The sequence below is a fragment of the Corvus brachyrhynchos genome, unplaced genomic scaffold, assembly GCF_000691975.1.
Source record: "Corvus brachyrhynchos isolate BGI_N302 unplaced genomic scaffold, ASM69197v1 scaffold602, whole genome shotgun sequence".
Taxonomy (NCBI): Eukaryota; Metazoa; Chordata; class Aves; order Passeriformes; family Corvidae; genus Corvus; species Corvus brachyrhynchos.
In genome coordinates this window covers 22890-23537 of record NW_008236449.1, presented here as the reverse complement: position 1 = coordinate 23537, position 648 = coordinate 22890, and positions in this window count along the sequence as shown.

Below are 648 nucleotides of genomic sequence, written 5' to 3'. Positions count from 1 at the left end.
GAGAGGCTTTGTTATGTCTACCTAGCACGAGAGAGCAGAAATTAACAGGCTACAAGAAACTTCAGAGTTACCCACTAAGTAGTACAGGATTTGAAAAATATAAAAGTTAAAACCTAAGGCATCATTTCCCCCCCTTTAGAGGCTTGACAAGGCCTCTACCTTGTTGAGACTCTATTCCAAATATTCTAAATATCTACTAATAATATGTGTCTAACAGCAGTATATACCTATAAACAAGAATTATAATTACAATCATTATAAACAATCTTTAATCCAGGGTCGGTTTGGTAACCATGAAACCAGGGTGTGGAAGATACAATCAGCTTTGAATGTTATCCAATGTAAGATCTAAGTTAATTCTCAAATTGTAAACAAATTTTGTTAATCTTTTCACTTCAGTTCACATGTCAATTATTAGTTTTGTATCCAAATGAATGTCTTTGGATATACTTTGGACTAGAATCATATGCAAAATTTAGTTCCAAACCTGAGCCAGGGTTACCAACTGTGTAAATAATAAGCACAGGAAAAATCATTTAAACTACATCATCTTCGTTTGTATCAGTCTCTGTTTTCTCAGTTGTTTCAGGAGCAGAAGCCTTCTTAACTCTGGAGTAGTGAATCCAGGGGCCTTTGCCAACCACTTTG